Here is a 22,997-nt window from a genome sequence, read left to right as displayed (position 1 = left end):
CCTCATAATATAGTCAATGGAATTTTACTATAGATAAGAGCCACTGGAGGTATGAGTCACCAGCATTTTCAAACTACAGATCACCAGGAAGTTTTACAATAATTCACTGACATAGATATTATAACTCTAGAGATGATAGTTAAGGTATCTTGTTAGTATTCAAGTAACAGAAAAAAACAATAGTATTCATGGGGGGAAAAAAAAGAAACTATTCCTATCAGAAACCTAAGTAATTATGCCCTATGTTAATCGATGTAAATGCAAACATTCTAAGCTTTACATTCTATTCAAATATATTTTAAGTCTAAGAGTAAATATACTTTTTAGGAGTGGTAAGAGGATATCTCTTGGATATCTCAACCCTGAAAGACCGTTATGTAGAGGTACTTAGAAGAAAAGCACTTCTGTGTTTTTAATTAATCATTAATGAGGCTCCAAACACCAATTCAACCTCAGGTAATCATCTACTCACTTCCTTTAAAAAAGTACAAAAAAGAAACTCTGCTACATTATACTGCCCAGGAGACTGTGACAGTCAACCCTAGATATACAGAGATAATCGGACTCTGTAAACCTAAGACAGCTGAAAGAAAAGATCAAAGAGATTCATCATACTAAATGCTTGGGGTCTGTACTTTCTAGCAGTGGCAAATGAACTTTCCTTCACTACCCTTTTATCTGTAAACAACTTACATAACTTAAAGGAAAATTTTGCAAAAACACAGGAAATCTTTAGTAAAATTACTAATAATTTAAGTACTTTTCTTAACTTACACAACTGAAGTCAGGAGACACTTTAGTGGCCATCAGTTTTCTAGAAAAACTAAAGGGCAGGCAAACACAATTTAACTTCTTCTAAATTGACTAAAGCACCCAAGATCAAGAGAACAACAAAAGTTCTCAGGCCATTGGAGCAGAGCCTTGACGCTAAGTCTGCCACTGGCTTCTGTCTTCGTCACCCCATCTCTCTCCAATCCCATACCCAAAACTCTGCATCAACATGGCACCTTCTCCATGTCTCCCACAGTAGAATTTTTAAAGCCATCTTCAAGTGTTCTGTCTCTCAACTCTCACATCCAAAATGTTGCCAAGTCCTAATGGTTCCACCCCTAAAGTCTCTTACACTGGCCTTCTCCCCCTCACTGCCTAAATCTAGACTTTAACCCAAACTGAACTCCCTGCCATCCATCTGCACCTATTGGGCCTACCCTCCACAATGCTACCACGACATTTCTTCAGAAAAAGAAAAGCAAATCATGACTGCTCCCCTCCCCAGGTTAAAATCCTCTGCTGGTTGCAGATCAAGTCCAACCTTCCCAGGTGTGCACAAAGCTGCAACTACCACTTCAGGTGCAGCCATGGCCACACACTGTGAGGTCCCTGCCACACTCGACTTGTACCTGCAGTGAGCAGGCCAAGGGAGCAATGACAAAATCTCCACCAAAATAATACTGAGTCAACATGCATACATTTCCCAATTCCTGCTGTAAAGACTCAGAGGGGTGAGGAAGGCTTCTTTTTAATATCCAGTACAGTGGTTTAGAGCATTGCCCAGGAGCCTGGAATCCTCCTAGCCTGCCTCTTTAGAGCTGCTGTGATACTAGGCAAGGTACTTAATCATGCTGAACCTCAATTTCCTTTTCTGTAATATGGGAATAAGAGTAGGACTGACCTCATTGAAATGCTGTGTCAATTAAAGACACAATCTACACTGCTGAGCACAATCCCTAGCATACAGTTAGAGCTCAAAAATTAGCTCTTTATTACTGGAAGAGTTCATTTGCCTTACCTGGCCAAGATTTAGGTGAGATTATTTACATAAACGAACCTCACTGGCAGTATGGCATAATACCTTTCTTTCATTTGTGGTAGTTACTGGAGAGATTAGGCAGATATTTTTAAAGAAATCTGCGTAATCTGAGGAGGTCTGGTAGCTTTTAAGAACTTAATTTAGGGATGTTTTATTTTTCAACTGACTTTTAGAACAATTTAAAATATAAGCATTAGCTTCTAACTCGTATATTTTATGATTGTAAACTCTTGGTTTGTCTGCTATATTTGAGGTTACATTTTCTTCAAAACTAGTGATAAATACTTTGTGCCAGACACCAAAGGCCATTCTTTGGCTTGGTTGTGCTGGTAACTTAGCACCTTGAAATCTTACATTTGGGCTCATCTTCCCCCTTCTCTTCCTCTCTTTGCTTATCATAGACAAGAACACCATTTAATAGGTTCCTGAAAATCAGAGATTGTTTAGTTGCTTCCAATTAAATTCTGACCTGCTGATATCAGTCCCTACAATGGGGGCAGCTATATTCTCTCAATCTTTCCATCCTTGAAATCTTAGTAATCTGAGTCACAATCTGTATCTTTCAAGATTCCCACATGGTGTATTTCCTTCTTAAACAATAACCCTGAGAGTCTAATAAAACTTCATTTTTAGGAAGAAAAAAAAATACTAAATTAAATACCTTCACATGAAAAGATGTTCTTCTATATTATTAGAGAAATGTAAAAAATCACAATGAGATACCACTTCACCCCTGAGAAGATGACTATAATAAAAATGACAGATAATAACAAGTAGCAAGTAACAAAAAGTGGAAAACAACCCAAATGTCCATCAACCAATGAGAACAGACAGATAAAATCTGCTATATCTAATTTCAGTTTTGCAAGATAAAAATGTTCTGGGAGATCTGTTTCACAATAATGTGAATATAACACTACTCAACAGTACAATTAAAAATTTTTGGCATATTTATACAATGAAATATTATTTGGCAATACAAAGAAATGAAATACTGACACATGCTTCAACATGGCTGACCCTGAAAACATTATGCTTGTTGAAAGAAGCCAGTCACAAAGGACCACATATTGTATGATTCTATTTATATTAAGTGTCTAGAATAAGGAAGTCTACAGCAACAGTTAGATTAGTGGTTGCCAGGGGCTGGGGGGCTAGAAAGAATGGGGAATGGAGTTTCTTTTTTGGGGTGATAAAATATTCTAAAATTAGTTGTGGTGATAACTGCATAACTTTTTGTATGTATTAAACACCACTGAGTCACATACTTTAAATGGATCAATTGTATAGTATGTGAATTATATCTCAATAAAGCTATTAAAATTATATATGCAAAAAATTTAAATGACTTACTAGGTCCCTAAATGCATTCAACTTTGGGCTCTAACTCAGCAAGATTTGCAAATATTTTTCCTTTAAATTAAGTATAAGAATATGCTATACTTAAAATCCTCACTGCCCCTCTTCCCCCCTCACCAAGTCACTCTTGCTATGCTCTTACCATACACCCTCCTCAAGTTTTCATGCTCCAGAGTTACAGAGCTGCAGAGTCACCTAGGTAACCACAAATAGCCAGAGACTCCTAACAGAGCCTGTAAGGCCTCAGTCAGACCAGAAAACCAGGCTTCCCCATCCCTCTCACTGAGAAGGGGCTTTGTAAGATGCAAGGATAGTCTGGGAGGCTAAAGAGAGGTAGATAACCAGAGGTGATTCAGAACACCTCCGGAAACAATGACCTGGCTATATGTTTGTGCATGGTCTGTGTTCGGCTCTGAGCACTATAAGCAAGTGTTCTCAAATGGGGGTCTAAGGATCCCTAGAGGGCCACAAATACATTCAAGAGCCTGCGACTTCTCCAAAATAATCTCTCAATTTTGTGTTTTTGTTTCAGTGTTAATCTAAAAGAAGGTGATATAAATACACAGTGGACCATCTGTATGGCCCCTTACCAATACAGCACTGACATTTGCATTTTCGACTGCAGGGGCACCAAGCAGTCCTCATCAGCAACAGCACTTACGATGTGCTGGCAAGCAGGCATGGCAATGATAAAGGTCCATTTAAAACACTTATCAAGTAAGACTTTGATTTCATGACACCATGGAATGACAGGCAGTAATATATTAATTACTGTAATATATTAACTGCTAACAGCCAATAAGGAAAGGACACTGGCAAACTTGATATAAAAATCAATATAGTCACACCAATATAGTCAAATAGCAGTAAGGCATTCATAATAATATCTTCATAATGGCATGGAGGGAGTACAGAAAGAGGTTTTATTTTAGTGGCTCAAAAGTTACAAAGAGGAGGCAATGAGAAGAAAAAGTTATTAAGTTCATGTTTTCAAAATAATGTGAATGAGTGATTTCTATTATCAACTTATTTCTTTCAGCAATCTGACACTTAGCTGCATGCTGAAACTTTAAAAATTTTCCACATCTGTAATAACTAAAACTAACAAACATTACATTCCTGTTTCTGATTATAGTAATAGTTGAATTAGATATATGTTTGATGTTGACTTCAGTAACTCTAGAATGCTAACTTATCTTTGAATGTACAAGAAAGACATTTACAGCATTAGCAACAAAATTAGAAATCATTAAAACTGTAATTCAATGACTGGTAGAGTTCTGGTCTGATGGTCCTGAGACAGCAAGCAAAGTCTTCAAGTCCATAATGTGCTTCTCAATAACATGTTTATTGCAAACAAGTATTTTTTGCATTACTATTATCCAAATCAAAAGACTCATATGCATTAAGTATATATTAGGACCCAAGGCAACAACTTTGTATGTTTAAAAAAATCAACATAGCCTGGCCGGGCGTGGCTCAGTGGTTGAGCATCGACCTAGGATCCAACGGTCAAGGTTCAATTCCCGGTCAGGGCACATGCCCGGGCTGCGGGCTCGATCCCCAATGACTCTCATCATTGATGTTTCTATCTCTCTCTCCCCCTCTCCCTTCCTCTCTCTGAAATCAACAGACATATTTTAAAAAATTAAATAAATAAAAATTAAAAAGATCAACATAGGTGATTTAGTTTCAGCAAAAGAACATTCATTCATCATAGTGATACCATTGTAACTAGCTCATTATTAGTAATAGGAAAGGAACAAAAGGCCAGACATTATAGGCATGTCATTTGGGCAGCTTCACCAGGAAGCTCCAACTTTACACTCCTCAGGGAACCACTGGTCCATTCCCTGCAGATCACCAGGGGAAGGACTGGACAAAGGGGAGATGGACGCATGTGCAGAATGGGGTGACGTAGGGAAGGTGCCTGTCAATCAAACCTGGGAACAGAGATCCTTGGCCGGAGGGGGCAGAGCCACTGCAAGCCCGTGAAAATGTGGGAATACATAATTCCCAAGACAAAGGAGTCCTGCTTTCTTGGCTCTTGGCTCTCATGGCGCTCTTGCATTCGCCCATGTTCCCTCCACAGACGTGTGGCCCTGCAGATGCCACATGCAATGGAATAATGGACTGATGGACTGGAGCTGGAAACACAAACTAAGCTAGACTGATGCTGGACTGGACTGTGTCCCAACATGGAATGGAAACTCAGGCCAAGGGCTTTAATCCTAGCCCTACTAAAGACATAGCTGGACTTCTTCCTTGGCTGGACGAAGGGAAATAGGACCTTGGAAACTCCAGGGTTTAATTCCACAAAAATAAAGCTTTCCACAATATCTCATCCACCTGTACAAATCTCAGAAAATTCCTTTTCTCATGACATCACAAGAAGCCTACTTCCCCCCAGCAGTAGTGGGGATAGGGAGTGCTTCCCACTGATAACAATTGTAATTATTTATTTAGATGTAATGGTTTTTAAATATTGTTTGCATTTATTTGTGATTTTTCAAAGGTTTTAACAGTTGCAGAACAATAAGCATCTTGTTAGGACTATAAGGAAATATAATCCTTAATTGCCATTTGTAAGTTTCCCACCACAGAACAAAGACCAGGAATCAAACAACATAGGGAATTAAAACTGTCCAAAAGCACCTGATCGCATATCTGCATTCTAAGCCCACCAACCAAGCCCCAAGCCCCACTGATGACAAGAGCTTCTCGCCAGTGAATGCATATAAGGATGGGACTACAACTCTTGGAGGCTGCCATCATTAACTCAATATCCCCTTGGCTCGGTGCTGTGTAGCCCTTCCCTTTGGATATTCCCATCCCCAATCCCCTTTTTCTTAAGTAAATTCAATTTTCCTTTATCCACCATCTGAGATGGCTATTCAGCCTGCCCGCATACCACTGACTCTAACCTTTCACATATTATTTCATGTTTGTACATATTTAGTATGATTAGGAAAAACTAACTTATTTTAACAAAGGGAGTTTGCTGAAAACTTAAAGAAGTGCATGTATGGCTATTGGATAAGCACTACTATAAGTAATAATATGGGAGTTATTTGGAAGATGTTCATTCATTCAAAATACATTTGCGATCCTACTGTGTGCTAGGCACTAGGACAGAGTGGGGAACAAGGCAGACATGTCTATGACCTCATGGGGCTTGGAGTCTATTAGAAAAGACAAGTAAATGTAATGAGTGAAATATGGGGGAGGTCCAAGGAAACAAACAGAAACAAAGAGCAGGGGGGTTTAGTTTAGGAATTGGAGAGGCCTTCTTGAAGGATTATGACACTTAAGACAAAAAAGAAGACAAAGGAGCTAACCAGACAAAAGTGAAGCAACAGAGGGGTAGAGTTGTAGGCCTCAGACACGCCCTGAAGGCTTGGTGTCAGGAAAACAGCAGATTAGAGGAACAGAAAGAAGTTCTATGAGGCTGTAAATGAAGTGTGTGTCTTAGTACAGTGTGGGGAAAGGTGGGGCACTGGATGTAGACTGGAGATGGAGGGAGGGACTTCCTCTTGCAAGGTCCTGAAGTCTTCTTAAGGAGCCTGGCTTTTAACTCCTTATGAAGGAGTTCTGAGGGCAATGGAAAGTCACTAGAGGAATTTTTGTCAGTCCTGACATAGTGAGTTTTGTTCCGTAAAACACCCTAGGCTTCAGTGTGTAGAGAGCACTGGAGGGCAGAGGCAGGGAGGAGAGCTGGAGGCAGCTTTAGACATGAGGGGGCCACACTGGAGCTGCGTACTAGAGAAGCAGACAGGAGAGTTTCAAGAGAGATCAGATACAATTTGAGAATTTAAGTTTAAGATAGAATTGAGACAACGTGGCAATTCACTGTGGTGGGAGTTAAATGAGAAGGATACATTACGGAAAATGCCCCAGTGGTACCTGGTGGATGGTCTCGCTCACAAGATGAAGAACTGCAGATCCTTGAAACCTGAGGACCGCCTGCATTCAAAGACTGCGTTGTACAATTGTTTGAAAAAGTATTTTTGTTTTTCTTGCAATTTCATACCTCTGCATCTCTTATGCATCATTTTTTTAAAAACAAACAAAAATACTACTGACTTGCATAATCACTCACACCCACAGGCGGCAATATTCAAAACAAGTCTGTGTCCTTTTTGGAAAGTCTTGGGTCAAAGACAAAAATCAGAGAACAGACAATTTTTTTCTTCTTCTTTTTTGTTTTTTATTTTTGGTCAAAATCCCAGAGCGCCCCGGCCTCCAGGCTCCTCAGACAAGTCTTTTGATCCTTACTAACTGACATGGTGCTTCCAGGCAAACCCAAGAGCTACTTAAGACCTTTCTTTGATGGGACAATGGGCAACAGCTCCAAGAAGGCACTCAGGTTTAAGAGGCTGCAGCTCTACATTTTATGCCTCAGAAACAAGGATTTAAATATCAAAAGAAATGGGAACTCAAGTTCAAGTGACCAGTGCACCTGGCAGGATTTAACTCCACATTAAACCTCTCCGTGAAAATTTCACAATTTTCTAAGAACAACCAACTCTGGGAAAATATTCCCACCACCCACCCCCTCATGAACATTTTTAATATGTCAAAAATGCTTAAACACTGGAACAAAGCAATTTTAAAATCTCAAAGGGTCAGAGCAACTGGAATTAGTTTAAGAATGCATTATACATGAAAGACCAAAGCTTTACGCACAGGGCATCTTCTTCACACCAAAGCACAAGAAAACAAAGGAAGAACTAAACTAATGCAGACCACAGAAAACATCACATGAAATCTGCGTCTGGCCCGGCCTACGGCAGAAAACTTTCAAATGGGCTTGCTCCCTGTGGGCTCCCTAAAAGCAAGAAGTGGAAAAAGGAGAATCACAATCATGTTAAATATCTTGAAAGTGAGAGGCAGAAGAATTTTATTAATACTCCAGGTTATTGGGATTACTATGGAGGCAAATGGAAGCCGAGGGCCCCAGAGCCTCCCTCCCCTGTTTCCACACAGCTTGGCCCATTACCCACTCACAGAACTGCACCATGTTCACTCTGGATCTGCCTCTGCCTCTTCCTCCAGGGGCCACACACAGTCAGACTATGTATATGGGTGAGCATTTATTTTGTTTAATCAACAATTGTGTTATACTTACTACTGTATGTGCTAGGCACTGCTCCTAATGCTTCATAAATGAGAACCACTTAAGCCTCAGACCAACCGTATGAAAAAGCCACTATGTTCTTGTTTTACATATGGCGGCTCTAAAATTTGCCCAAAGTCAGCTAGTAAGTGATACAGCAGAGATTGGGCAAATCCTCTGACTATAGAACTATAAATATAAAGGTTATTTTAATTTTCTCCTTTTTTCTATATTGCACATTTTCTTTAAATGTGAATTTATTGCTTTTATAATAGCAAAAATCTAAATGATCATTTTTACTTTAAAATAGCAAAACAAAAATAAAAATAAAAACAAGGCTTTCAATACATATTGTATGAAGTTACAGAAATAAACACCTCATCTGCCAGAAGCCAAGGGGCTAGACCAGATGATCTTCTCTGAATCATTTGCCACAAGATCTTTAACTCTTACGCTCTGTTCTCCATTACACAGGCCGTAAGGGCAGCGACTACAAACACGGGGTCTGGAAAACTGGGATCTAGTTCCAGCTTACAAGCTGGATAACCTGGAACAAGTTGCTTAAGCCCTATAAGTCTCAGTGTTCTGATCTGACAAATGGGTATAATTATATCTGTCTCCTAAAGTTAACTCAGGTAAACCACTTAAAAACATAAAAGTTCCTGGCTTGGAGAGAGAGGTCAAAACACTGTTAAACACAGAACTAAACTGCCCCGATATTTGCCTATTTAGATTATTCCTGGGCAAGAGCAATCAAATAAAACAAGGATTTCCTACAACCATCAAACATGGACAAAAGAAAGAATCCGACACAGTTTTTCATCAATGCCTTAGTAAGCCATTAGGGCTCACAGGGAAGAGACCATCTTTGAGCCACAAGAAATGCCTCCTGTGTCGAGGCTGGAGTCATGGTGCTGCGTTGGAATGAAGGAAGGAACTACAATGTTAGGGGCCGTGTCTCCCTGATTTGCCTTTTTTTAAAATATGAAGAGTTATGCTTCATAGAGCAAGTTACTTCACCTTTCTGATTCTCCATTTCATTATTTATAAACGAAAATCATTGAATTGAGTGGCCCCAAAGATTCCTTCCTGCTTCAACAATCTGGATTTGTTTAATGGTATAAGCAGATCTCTTTAAGTCACGAGGTATGGGCAAATGAGATTCCCTCACATTTTTAAGTGACACCATCATTCTGTCAAGCGAGTGGGTCTTCAAATAGCGTGTAATGAAGGAAGTATTAATTAATGTTGCCCCTGTAGTACCTTCAGCAATTCCCCAAAGTTATGCTAAATGTGCCTGTCAAAAAGAATGCTTTCTGGTCCTAACAGTATTCCGCTCTCTCTCAACACAGGGTTTGCAAATAGGAGCCCAGCTCGAAAACAGAAACTTAAGTAGAGGGATGCTACCGACAGATCTCTACATCCATAACCCTTTGTATAAGAGCATTTGCCTCATGTCCAACTCCCATGTAGTGTTTTCACGACCATCAACTACGAAGCAGGAAGTAAAAGCCGACGGGAAAGCTGAAGTAGCAACATCAAGGTCTTCAGGGCAGCCCCTGCGCCAAATCCACAGGACACAGAGGATCGATGGCTGCTCAGTATCACACAGGAACAGTAAGGCTACCTGAGGAGCTCAGGGTGTCCCTGGGCACCACCGGAAGGCCCCAAGGCACACGTAGTAAAGACAACAATAAAAGGATAGAAAATAAAGGCTCTAAGAGAATGAAACGGAGGGCAGGATAAAAAAGGGGGGTCATAAGGTGAAAAGCTACAGAACCACTAAGAAATAAGCCGAGTGCTTTACATGCATTAAATTCCCACGATAAGCCTCACATCATTTTATCTTCATTTTAAAGATGAGCAACCTGAGGCTTAGAGGATTCAGCTTATTTTCCTAGGACCAGACACAGCTAGTAGACGGCAGGGTGGGTATTTGAATATGAGTTTTTCTAGCACAAAGCCTGTGACTGAATGGTATAGACATACTTGGCAACCTCAGAGAGCATCTCTGGCCCACCTCCCATGGGAGATCTCTAGTCTCTCTAAACCCTTGGCCAAGGATGGAGAGCCTCTCCAAGATGCCTTTAGTGCTGGGCCCTGGACGGTGCTGGTGTTTCCGTCCCGTCTGCATGGCTCTGAAGTCTGTCTCCCTGCAACACCCACTGCCTTTATCCCAGGAGATCATCACATCGGCAGCAAATGAGGCTTCCTGCTAAAGCTCCTATCATCAACTAAAAGAAGGAATGGAACATGTTAGAAAAAGTTCAAGGAAAATCTCAAAAAATCCTATACATGTATTTTTAAAAACAGGACTTATAAGGTAAAGAGCCTTGGACTTAGTCAATTTACTACCGAGAAGATGGGCCTGTCTTTGGCTAGTTATTTCATAGAGGATGAGATATATACATATATATATATATATATACATATATATATATATTTCCCTTAAGAGAGGCGTCAGAGTTGCTCTAAGTTTTAGCATAAAACATTTAGTTGAAAATATTATTGATCTGAAAGACATCAGAGAGTGCAGAGGTTTTTATTTCCTCCAGAAAAGTTTGAACTGTACATTTCCTTTATCTTGAAATGGTTTAGATAAAAGCCTGCCTTAAGTAGATTTGTTAGCTTTCTTTCCCAGCACTCATGAAAGCTTACTTAGGAATGAAAAGCTCATCTGATATGTGGCCTTCAACTTTAACTACTTGCCTTTGGGTTTCATCCATAAAGTGGGAATACTATTTGGTAAATAGTATTTTAAGACTATTGTAAATATGTTGCTTTTTGGCCTTACTATTTACTGCCCCCTAAAATATATGATTTACTCATCTAGAATTAAACACTAAAAGGCAGGAAAATTTACCCTAGCAAATATATAAAATATTTCATATATTATATATTTTATATGTATTTATAAAATGTACATTCATTTGACAATTACATAAATATTTTAATGCTCAGTATTTTTACAAGGTACTGCCAAAATCATTTTTGCAATTTTAAAATTTTCACTTCACTGTTTACAATCAACCTCCTGAAAGCACACAATGGGACTCAGCCTCTTTGTTAGTGCACCACTCTAACATCCAGCTCTCCCACTGAACTGATCACAAGCTCATTACTTCTTTCAGAGAGTAAATGATTCCAGAAACACATAGAGGAAGCATCATGAAATGAAAAGAAAAGGCAGATTGAAATTAGTAGCTACAGACCTTTTCCTAAGAGTAGTTATTAAAGCATTATGGTTTACATTTATAAAGCAAAGATAACCTATTACACTATCATTTCTTTAGGGGCAAAATCTCAGGGTTGCAGATAATCCTTTTTCCCTGTATTTAAAATAATGACAGGATTATTTCTTTCCTCTATTCACAGTCCTTACCCCTCAAATCATTTCTCACTTAAGTAATTTTCACAGGAGGAGCAAAAAGGCTGACAGAAAGCTATAATGTAGACTTTGACAAGTTAAAACCAGAGTGAGGGACCAATGGCAGCAAGTCAAAGGCATCAAGGCCAACACAGGTAATGCTTAGATGAATGGGCTAACACAGTAACAAACCCATAGTATTTTCATCATTGTTTCTTTGCTATTATTTTCATGTATTAAGTCTCTCATTCAAATAGTAGTAAAAAAAAAAAAAAAAAAAGTCAAATTACCCTTACTCCCCACACCTTCTAGTCTACTAATATAACTTATACTACATATACATCCTTTAACATTTTAAACTTAACTACTCCTGCCCAGCCGGGCGTGGCTCAGCGGTTGAGCATCGACCTAGGATCCAGGCGATCAGGGTTCGATTCCTGGTCAGGGCACATGCCCGGGTTGTGGGCTCCATCAATGACTCTCTCATCATTGATGTTTCTACCTCTCTCTCTGCCTCTCCTTTCCTCTCTCTGAAATCAATAAAGATATATTTAAAAATAAAATAAAATAAATAAACTTAACTACCCCAGAAACTTGATTTCTGCTCTCTCTACCTCTTGTAAAATACCTAATATTAAAATATTATAAAGAAAATTTATCAAATTTGTTTATATTTTTGCATTCCCTTCAAAATTTGTGTATATGGTAAAACCATTTCAATAATCAATGTATTGTGAACGAATTCTTTTTTTTACACTTATCTCATTTTTTTCTAATTGTTTTTGCTTATAGCAAAATGCTTAATTCTATTAACTTCAAACAATATGACTACTACTTCATTTCTTGTTCTAAATGATGTTTCCTGGCTTTAATAATAAGATATATTGAAATGGAGACAGACAATTTTTTCACCTGGAAGTAGAGAAAAAAATACTTTTCTAGTAGGTAAGTGGCAGAAGAGAACTGTCCCAATTTTACAGGCTAACAAACTATGGTATTTTATAAAATTTATGACTTTCTTAAAAACATCAGACAGATGAGTTGGTAATAAAACCATTTTTAAAAATAGACATTTCACCTGTCTGCACTTTCTTAAACCTTAAATTGGACTGTTTACATGAAATCAGAAATAAATTCAGAAGATCAACAGCAAATTCACAATCAACATCAAAAGAACAGTAATGGTAATTTTCTCTATTATTTCACAAGGGGAACCGAGTTTCCTGAACTCCAGACGGATCAACAGCCTCAATTTAGTTACAATCTCTTCACTTATTACCATAGACAGTCCCCCTAACACCGCCCAAAATGAGCAGGTTTCATAACCAGCAAACCAAAGAGCTGTTAAACGTTTTGTGTGAAAAGCTATACTTTAAACTAGTGTTCAAGTGTTCTTAGTGCGCTCGTTTCCCGAAAAACAGTTAAAAGGCATAAAGACATTCTACATAGACAAGATCTTAATTATGCAGCAACAGAGGGGTTTCGTTAACTCCGTCTTAAGTGGAAGCCTAAGTCAGTTGCATGGTTCACTCTCACTGTGCAGGCAGAGAAGGGACAGGACAGGGGCTGACAACCTTCCCAGTGCGAGGCAAGGGGCAGCGAACGCGGTTCCTTCTTCCCACCAGAGGAGCGCTAGCTGGTGGTCGTGGTACAAGGAGCTTATCGCAAGCTGGAAACAGAGACGGTATAATTTGTAGAACCATGGGAGAGTCTCAGTTTGTTTTAACTCTTCCTTTCTCTTCAAAATGAAAAGAGCCTTGCTGTTTCTGATTATAAAAGAAATACCGGGTTGTTACTAAAAAAATAAATACAGAAAAATATAAAAAAGCAAGTAAAAGTCATGTATAATCTTACCACCCAAAGATAACTACTCTTAATATCGTGGTTTATACCCTTCCAATTTTTTTTCTATGCTTACACACACAGATACGTCTTTGTTTGGGTATTTTTAGGGTAACCACTAAAAATTTTGTGAAGGAAATGTAACTTGATAGGCTAAAAGAGGAGATAAAATGGAATTATATAAAATGTTCACTGAAACCCACAGAAGGCAGAAATTTCTAAAAAGGGAAAAAATAAAGAGCAAATACAGCAAATAGAAAACAGTTACAAACATGGAAATACCGGCTCAACCATATCAATAATCAATTGAAATGTGAATCATCTAAATACAGCAATTCAAAGATGTAGACTGTCAGAGAATATTTTTTAGTTGTCTTCAAGAGAACCACTGTAAATATAAAGAGAGAGGTTAAAAATAAAGGGAGAAACTGAGATCATGAGCTGTAAGCTGCTTTGAGATCTGTTTTTCTACCTTTTTAAAAAGACAGGGTCAGTAAAAAACTAGTCTGATGAGAGTCTATAAATTTCTCAATGTACATATAATTTTCCCAATATATATAAACAATGTCCAATATTTCAAAATGTATATATAGAATTGTATATCATTTGAGGCCACAAATGAACAGATCAATACTTAACACATATTTCTCCCTAATCTTTTTTGTCTGTGTATCACAAACAAATCTGCCAGCTATAACACAATCGATTACCTCTCTTTAAAAGGGGCTCTCACTCCTTGTTTCTGGAAGCAGAGAAATATTAACAAATGTCTTTATTCCTATCTGGGAATGTATGTGTATGCATGAATATAGGTATACATTAAATAAAATTACTGTAGCCGATTCCTTCTTGAATGTACAGAGCTCAACGTTCAATAAGAGCTGCTAAACTTTTCTTACTAGCAAAGCTATAAAATAATTTACTGATCTAGCAAGTTCACGTTTAACTGCTATATGGTCTTCCTCTTTCTTCCAAAATTTAACACCCAGGAAGAATATGTTCCATTGCTGCATGTCTAGCATGCCCATACTAATCAAATACCCCTTGGAAATGGCCTCTCCTGGACATATCAGACAGTCGATATTTAGGCTCAGACGATTTCACATACGCTAAAGGTATGTTTCTAAAATGTACATACATATCCTGGTTCCTCGTGTTTTTTCTTCGTTTGTTTGTTTCTAACAGCATTACATTTGATTTTCTGAGGTTAGAAAAAAATGACTGAAAATTTCCCATTTTGAGATGATGCAGGAATCTTTGATCTCCACAGTCAGGCTATTTAGTTTATTTTGAGAAAGCAAATCCTTCCTGTTGTTTCTCAGGAAATGGAAGAACACATTTTTAGACTATGTTTTAATGTTACAGTTTAAATGGCTTTAACTTTTTAACTATGTTTCACTTTGAAGAATATTTAATTATGTGGAGAAATTAAGACTTTCAGAAAGAAACTACAGAAGTGGGGTGGAGAGAGATGAGTATTCTCAGACTTTAGCTAAAAGGGTACATTTTTTTTAAATGTCTCACTCAAACTGTTACACCCTGTTTCTTCCTGGGAAGAGCTTTCCAAGCATTAAGTCGTGTAATGGCTTAAGGAGAAAAAAAATAAATGGCCAAATTTCTCTCAAATACGTAACAGCATCTGAGAAAGGTGAAAAGCTTAATTTTGAAAAGAGTGTCCCGTCACCTGTTTGGGCTTGTTAAGTTATTACAGCAATCCCTGGAGCCACTCGCGTGACCTGGATTCACCTTCAAATCCAGCCACACCTCTAGGGCTTTAAGACGTCATTCCTGTTCTTAATAGAAGGCGGACAGTTAAATGGCTTTGAAAAGTAAACCTTCTGGGGGAAGCACATACCCAACTGAGAAGAGCGATGAAATGCTTCAGCTTTTGGTTTCTATAGACAAAGAAAATCCAGGTGTAGGGAAGGAGATGGGAGGTGAAAAAACTTCTCCAACTGTGCTGAATTCTCTTCTGCAATGCCACCAAGAGGGAGAAATAAACCCAGTGAAAATAAAATGCAATCATACAGGGAAAGAAACAACATAGATGATGAAGGCGAAGACCATCACCACCACCTGTATAAAATGACTCGCTGATGTCTCAGGGAGCCAGGGCACACAGCAAGCCCATCCTGTCTGCCTTGCACAGCTCCCATCACAGCCCCGGGCTCCCGTCCCCCCTTTCTGACGTGCCCTCTCTCCAGTGCCAGGGGCAGCCGAGGAGTGAACACTGGGGTGTGGTCAACCGGCAGCTGTTCTGCTCTCCTGTTGTCAACTCCTAAAGGCACGGGCATTCCAGTTGCTCTCAGAAGAACTCATGAATGATAAATGACAGGAATCTAACCACTCATTCTTCTGTCCACTGAAATTTGCCTACTGATGTACGAGTCTCAGAGAAGTTCTGGGAGTTACAAGAGACTTGAGAAGACATTAAGTGTAACTTCCTCCACTGAAAGATGAGGAAACTGAGGCCGAGAGATACTAGTTGACTCCCCCGAGGCCATGCTCCATTAATGGAAGAACTAAGACTAGAACTCGAGTTTCCTAGTGCTCAACCTATTTCTCCTTTTGTCCTACTCCCCCCCCCCAACACCCTTAAGCTTCCTTAATCACCTTCTTAACATTTCAGGCAAGGCCTATGTGTTTTATTTTAAAAGGTCATTTATGGTACTCATCTTACTCTATCAGCCAGAAAACAAAACAAAACAAAACAAACCACCAGCACCTAATCCCCAGTGACAAAAACCCCAACTGGGCCCCCTCAATGACATATGACTATTACTCATCCTAAACCAATGAGCTCCTTTTTCCAAGTTAATTGTTACTAACTTTCCAACGTCTTCTCCAGGCCTCACTCTCGGCAGATTTCATCTGCTCCCACTTTGAGAAAACACAAGCCATCAAGAACGAGCCCCCCCACTTCCTCCCTGTCCACGTCACACTCGTCTACCATCGTAGGTCTCCACCGTGCCCTCTCCTGTCCCAAAGGAACGAATGTCCCTGTCTCCCAAGACAACGCCTTTGGGCACCTTGCACTGCAGGCCTTGGCCGCCCCATCTTTCCTGGAGCCTTACTCCATCGGTCATTCTCTCTTCTACCTTTAGTCACCCCGTATTCCCAACCAAAATATAAGGAAACAAAAGAAAACACGGAAACAGACAAACAAAAAAGCCCATCGTGGTACTCGCTCTTACTACCTTTTTTGTTTGTGGGTTTCCCTGACCCTCATTCTCTTTCCTCTTGTTTTGTCTGCTCAGAATGTGATCCTCTGGCCATCGCCGGTGGACCTCAACTACGTTCATGGCTACAACCGACCGTCTGTCCTGTCACTTCCCAACCCGTCTCCAGCCCCGACTTCTCTCCTGGGGCCTAGGCCTCTCCAGGCGGGCTGAAGACCACATGGGCACCCCAACTGTGCTTCAAGCTGAACTCACTATTCTCACTCCACGCTGGCCCCTCTCAGGCTTTCCACCCTGACTACTGGCACCTCACCCAGTGGGTCTTGCCAACCAGCGACATCGAGAGTCGTCTTTCTTCTTCCTCCCCTCCCACTTCCCATCAAATCAGTAATTCTTTCTCCTACATAATTCTCACCACCGTTGCCTTAGTTCCAGGCTTCTCTGTTTCTACCTGGAGTATCTGAATAGCCACAGGACTTCTCCTCGATTCCTTGTCACATTATCTTAGGGCTACTAGTAACTTGAGCATTCATTTCACCTTTGATGGTTCCACAATTCTCTCAGGAAAGCCCATACTGCCAGAAGTAGCGTGTGTGGGCCGAGATAAGCTGGACCACGAATCTGCACCAAGAGTCACCTCCAGCCTTTCCTGCCCCCTGCACCATGATCTCTGCTCCGGTGACTCACACTCTGTGTTCCTCACACACTGAGCGACTCTGGGCTCTGAACCTGGGCTGTTTCTTCTGTTTTTTTTCTCCCCCTTCTATTAAGCCCAGTAAATAATCCTACCCTATCCCTTCAATATTCAGCACCAAAATCCCCTCCTATATGAATTATTTCCTTGCTAACGAGAAAACAAACCACTCCCTCCTTTGTACCCCACTCTCCATTACTATTTACCACAATGTATTGCTGTAAAGTGCCTCACATTCTAAGATCCAGTTAATGATTTATGTGTCTATCTTCTGAGGTCAGGCACTGTGTCACAGACACATTGTATCTTCAGCACTTAGCACAATGACTGGTACACAGCAGGTAGGAGGAAGATAGATAAGGGAACTAGGATTTAAGTTTAGAGCTCAGCAAACGTCTACTGAACGGATGAAGTAGCTTGGCTGTCAATTATATCAGAATAATTGAATAAGAGAGAAGGCTGGTAAGACAGGTGGATCTGACAGCTGCAAGGTGAGCACAGAGCAACTTGAATGAGAAATGGAAAACATCCGCCCCATGAAGTCCTCTCCTGAGTATGTAAGTTCAGTCGGGTCAGTAGCTGGGGCTGTTACATTCAAACTCAGGTGAATACCTAATAAGTCCCGTTTAATACACAATAGGGGAACAATTCCAACAGCCCAAGGACATTGCTCTTATCCGTCTAAATAAGTTTTGGACTCTAGAACATTCTACCTTACCATTTTATCAGACTTTGTGCAAGCTTAGTAAATTTTAGCAGTTATACTGCAAACCTCTTATATCCACAAAGCACCTTAAGAACTTCAAACGAAAGAAAAATAAAATCCAGCCTATCACCAATATAATGCTGGAACTTGTGGCTCAGGGTCCCATCTTTGGCTTTAGGTGAACCATATCATGCAGTATCTATTTTGAGACCACAATTTGTCCCCCACAATAATTTCAAATTTATTTATAATAATAAGCCATGTTATATATAGCATGGTTTCATCCCATTTCATAAACTAAGTAAAAAGTGCACTATATTCTGCATGGGGATGTAAATGTCCGCTTATCAAATAAGGTGTCCCAGCCAGCATTCAGTGTGACATAAACTGGAAACTGGAGGAGGAATGAGACCCAGTGAACTGAGCACAGAGTGGAGAAAAGTAAACTTGGAGAATCCAACCTGAAACGGGCAATGTTTTCCCATTAATAAAGAGACATCTATAATTAATAGGCTTTCAAGAGGGTTCAGCCATGTATTACGGCATCGCATCTCATAAAACATTCATTCAAAAGCCATACCAGGAAGGCACATCCCAGCTCGGTAAGCACATGCAGAGAACTGACGAAGAAAGAAAAGCCTTTGAAGTGAGACACCCACCGGGCCACGCAGATGACCCAGGGTGAAAGGCAGCCATAATTGCTAAAGTAGTAGTAGTAATAATAATAAATAAAACCGAGAAGGAAATGTAATATTAGGAATGTTAAAATTAAATTAAATTGTTACTAAATAAATTAAAGAATGTTCCCAGAGAAGTAAACACATTTCTAGAAAATATGTTTGCAGATGTAAAGAGTTAACACAGAAGCAAACAAGGGCAAGAAATCTACCTAAAATAATCTAAAATATTTTTGAACTTTTAAGTTGATATCACTCATGCTAATAAAAGCAAGTAATATAATAATGTACGTTTAACAAGATTAAGACATATTTCAAGCCACAGTGATTTAAAAAGTATCCCAATGACCCAGGAATACACAAATTAGCCACATGAATAAACTAGAGATCTCAGAAACAGATCTGTTTAAATGTGAATTTATATGCTATGGGTAGCACCAAAAACCTGTGAAGAATGGATTATTTGGTAAATAGTGGTGGGGAAACTGGCTCACTATATGACCAGTTTAATAAAAATAAAAATGGATTTATACCTCATAGCTTATATTCCAAGTAGTTTTAAAAACCCAAATACGAGTAGTAAACATATAAAGCTAATGCAGTGAGGAGAGACTATATTGTGAGCCCAGAATAGAAAAGGATTTCTTAAATAATTCAAAATGTATAGGCTGCAATATTAAAATTGGTGGGTTCAACTACATTAAAATTAAAGATTTGCTGTTGTTAGTTAATGAAATGTACCATAGGCAAAGTTAAGAGGCAAGTCACATACTAGGAGAAAATATCCACGATATCGAAAGGCAACAAGAGATTAATTTCCAGAATATACAGGGAATTCCACAAGAATTCTTTTAAGGAACTTCTAACAAGAAAAAGGCAGGGGCCGCAATTCACAGAAAAAGGAAAATTAAGTAAATGAAGAGATGCTCAACCTTACTTATAATCAGAAAGGGGCAAAATTAAACTATGAGGTACAAATAACATCTATGAAATTGGTTAAAATCAGAAAAATTGTTAATAAAAAAAGCAGTTATCCATAGTACTCACATGGAGACATAAACCTGACAACCACCTGCACGGTTCCTGGTACAATCAATGTGCCAACTCCTAAGATCCATCAATACTGCTGTGGACAATACTGCCTGAAGAAACTCACCAATAGATTTAATGTACCTAGGCTCCTTAAGAAGCAAATACATACTGCACAGAAGCCAAAAACATATATTAAAAGGTTGGCTCTATGTCTCTATTCCTCAAGTCTACATATTGTCTGTGGTTTTAACTGAACCTTTGCGGAAATAGGTAGGCAAGACTGAACAAAATGTTACTATTTCTCTTTATAGTTGAGCTTAAGGACAGAAAGAGAAGCAGACGTAACGCGGGGAATGTTTTATTAGTGTGGGGACTGACCAACATGGATCCAAGTCCATGGGACTTGAAAAGACAACCATGAAAAAAGTTACAATCTCTGCCTGCCTTAGTTTCATCACCCATAAAACAGGGATACCACCTACCCTGCACAACACCAGAAGGATCAGACATAACCCATGCAAACTGTCTAGCACATACAATGTGCTCAATAAGTAGGAAGTGATTTTTTTTTTTTAACCAGGAAAAAAGAACATCATTCATAACCCGAATAGATTTTGGTGCCCTGCCTACCTCACATTAAACATAATACCCGAGCCACAGCAACAGGCCTGGAAACCAGGGACTGATTCATTACGAACTTACATGTCAGTTTTCCACTACAGAACAGGAATATATAATCTCTCTCCTTCCCTATAGATATTGAAAATTGAAAAGGTTATGGTTGGGAAGCCTCTTTTAGCTTCTGGAAAATGAATGTAAGGCTGCTGTTGGTGGCAGCTGTGACAGTGGTGATTCTGCAAATGGTGTCAGCACCCTGACTCTACAAACATAAGGAAGGGATGTGTATAGAAGTGCTGTAGGGAAAGTGCTCTTCAAAGAAATGCAGTTCCCATGACTGAGTAACTGCAAGACCTCCAAGGTGACCCTGAAAAACAATTAACCTGGAAACCAGAGCAGATCCAAAGTCAGGATTTTACACATCATGTATTTAATGTGCAACAAAGAGGGGACATTCCACCTGAGACTCTTTCTAACCTGATGGCTAACACATAGCCCATTTCCCATCACCACTTCGGTATTTTCAGCGTGGAGCAGTTGTTTTACGTTGGCCCTAACTTCGAACCTGAGGGCTTCAGGGTCCTGGCAGAGGTCTGTAGACTGAATTAGTCTCATACATACATGTACTACTATTTTACAAACACAGGAAGATGCTGGGGTCCTTATTTATAATATATATTCAGTTGAGTGATATTAAATAGTTACCTTGGCATTGAATATTAGCAATCATCAGAAATAAGAAGCAAAACCCTAAACAAGTCAAAATCTTTGAAATCTTTGAGTATTAAATAAAAGCTTTCTGATTTTTATAGTGCTTGAGAACCACTGCTTTAACATTTACAATTTCCAACTGAGGATAATTTCTATTTTATGACAAACATGAAGGAAAAAGGGAGAGGGATTTGGAATGATGAAAATCCTAGGACACATTTATCTTCACTCCTAGTCCTCTCTTGGCCATAAACGTTTCCTTGACATTTAACATCAAAGCTAGTTACCCTTCCATTGTTAGTTCACAAACCATTGCAACTGTTCAAAACAGACAGAAATGGCAGCGTGTTGTGTGTTAAGAAAAAATACGTATCATTTCATTCCTCACTTACAAAAGAAAGATCGCTCAGTATACGTTTCTTCTCCCCTACCTCCTTCTCCTGATGCGTTAACACAATCTTATAAAGGGAAAATTACAGATCACTGTGTGTGTGTGTGTGTGTGTGTGTGTGTATATATATGCCAATTGTTGAAGAGAAAAATATTTTATCCAGCACTTTCTAGTCCAGTGAAAGTGTACCCCAAATTTTAACTTATATTCTTTTCAATACAACATAAACCCCTAGATGAAGAGAGCCTTAACTTTAAAAGCACTTCAAAGATAGGAAAAAAAATAAAACTTTTCAGCTCAGGAACAATACAAAAATATTTAATACTATATACAATTCTAAGTGTACATGGGTTTGCCCATGTCTTCCTGTGATATCGGCTTTTTGGTGCGCTATCCTGTACTAGGGCTGGAGTTGGGAAGCTATGTATAGTGTGGCATGGTATACACGTACAATGGGCATGTGTGGGGAGTGTCACTCGTCATTTATTAATTTCTTATTTTTCCCCCCGGGGCATAAACTGTCCTATGGATTAACCAGTAGTGGTGTTTTTTTTATTATAAAAAGTTAAAATATGCTAATCTGACCCTTCAAAAAGATACTGTTCACTAAGGCCTAAATAAGAGATCTGTAAATTAAAATATGCCATTAGATTTTTGGCAACTGAAAAAAAAATCAGACTTTTATTCAAGTCCCAGCATCTCCATTTACTAAGATGACCACGGACAAGTCCCATTTTATCACCCTCAGTTTCCCCTCTCCATGAAATGAAGCAAACGAGTCCTATTTCACCTATTTCAGACTGTTATAAGGAGTAACACATTACACATAAGCTATAGAAAACGTGCTCTGTAAACACAAAATGAGAATCTAAAGACTAGTTGTTATTATTCCTGGGTTACTATTTAGTTATTATTATTAAAATCTGCTAAAGTAGGTGTAAATCCTGTTCCTAAATAGAAGACAGGTGTGGAGGGTCTAGAAAGATGTTCTATTTTACCTTGAAGGAGAGTGACAGATACTGAAGAGAGTCCTCAAATAAATTAATGAGCCAGAGGGCCAGGTGTGTCCCTGGGTGTAAGACAGAGGCCAAATACTATGGTTATACAGGTCTTTCAAGAGTCTGTCTCTCTTAATGACTAGTTTTCACTTTTAATCGCATGATATATTTGGCAAGAAAAGAGGCATAAACATAGAGAGTTTACGATTAAATTCAAATTTAAGAAGCCCACGTCTATGCATCTAGAAAGAGATGAAATTAATTGCTCAGTCCTCACAGCGTATCCTGGCTACTAACACAATTATGCCAATTATTGATATTATCACAAACGCTCAAAGCAGCTCCATTTTAAGAAGAGATTAAAGTTCTGAAGGACTATCGGAATAATAGGATCTCATCATTCAAATTACCTCCATACTGCTTATAGAAAAAAAAAATTAAAAATAAAAAGGGAACGGTACACATTTTACCAAGCTGCCTGACTACAAAAGATTTTT

The 22,997-nt window shown here is 39.0% G+C and overlaps 1 protein-coding gene across 6 annotated transcripts in view; it reads right to left on the bottom strand.

Moving 5' to 3' along the window:
• LRRC8D (leucine rich repeat containing 8 VRAC subunit D) overlaps positions 1-22,997 on the bottom strand; it is a 108,359-nt gene that overhangs the window by 62,280 nt on the left and 23,082 nt on the right. The gene's annotated exons all lie outside the window — the stretch shown is intronic.

Source organism: Miniopterus schreibersii (genome assembly GCF_964146895.1).
Source record: "Miniopterus schreibersii genome assembly, chromosome: 8".
In the NCBI taxonomy this organism is placed as follows: Eukaryota; Metazoa; Chordata; class Mammalia; order Chiroptera; family Miniopteridae; genus Miniopterus; species Miniopterus schreibersii.
Note: the sequence above shows the minus strand (reverse complement) of the source record. Positions and strands in the feature narration are given on the sequence as shown.